General features: G+C 41.6%; 1 protein-coding gene across 1 annotated transcript in view; it reads left to right on the top strand.

Annotated features, from left to right (window-relative positions):
• Positions 1–286, top strand: part of LOC104979895 (cytochrome b-245 heavy chain) — a gene marked incomplete at its 3' end in the record, with an annotated part of 25,101 nt that overhangs the window by 9,707 nt on the left and 15,108 nt on the right. The window lies entirely within an intron of this gene.

Here is a 286-nt window from a genome sequence, read left to right as displayed (position 1 = left end):
CTGAGGAAATCTGGGGTTTCTCAGGAGGATGTTGAGAAAGGCTTGTTGTGGGATTTGTGTCAGATGATTTGGGAGGGGTTTCAGAAAACAAGCATTTGCTCTGGGTCAGATTCAGTCCAGAATTGGGGATAGTTCCAGCATTAGGTATCTTAATAATTTTTTTTTTAGGAGGCAGAAGAATGGGGCTAAGTCTGTAATAGGCTAAGAAGCAGCAGTCTTGCATGTGTTTGTCTTGACTGGTCTTGAATGACAAGGTCACAGAATGACCTTGTTTGATGTTAAAGTT

This window comes from Bison bison, unplaced genomic scaffold, assembly GCF_000754665.1.
Source record: "Bison bison bison isolate TAMUID 2011002044 unplaced genomic scaffold, Bison_UMD1.0 scf7180017858617, whole genome shotgun sequence".
NCBI lineage: Eukaryota > Metazoa > Chordata > Mammalia > Artiodactyla > Bovidae > Bison > Bison bison.
This window is presented reverse-complemented; position numbering and strand designations above follow the sequence as displayed.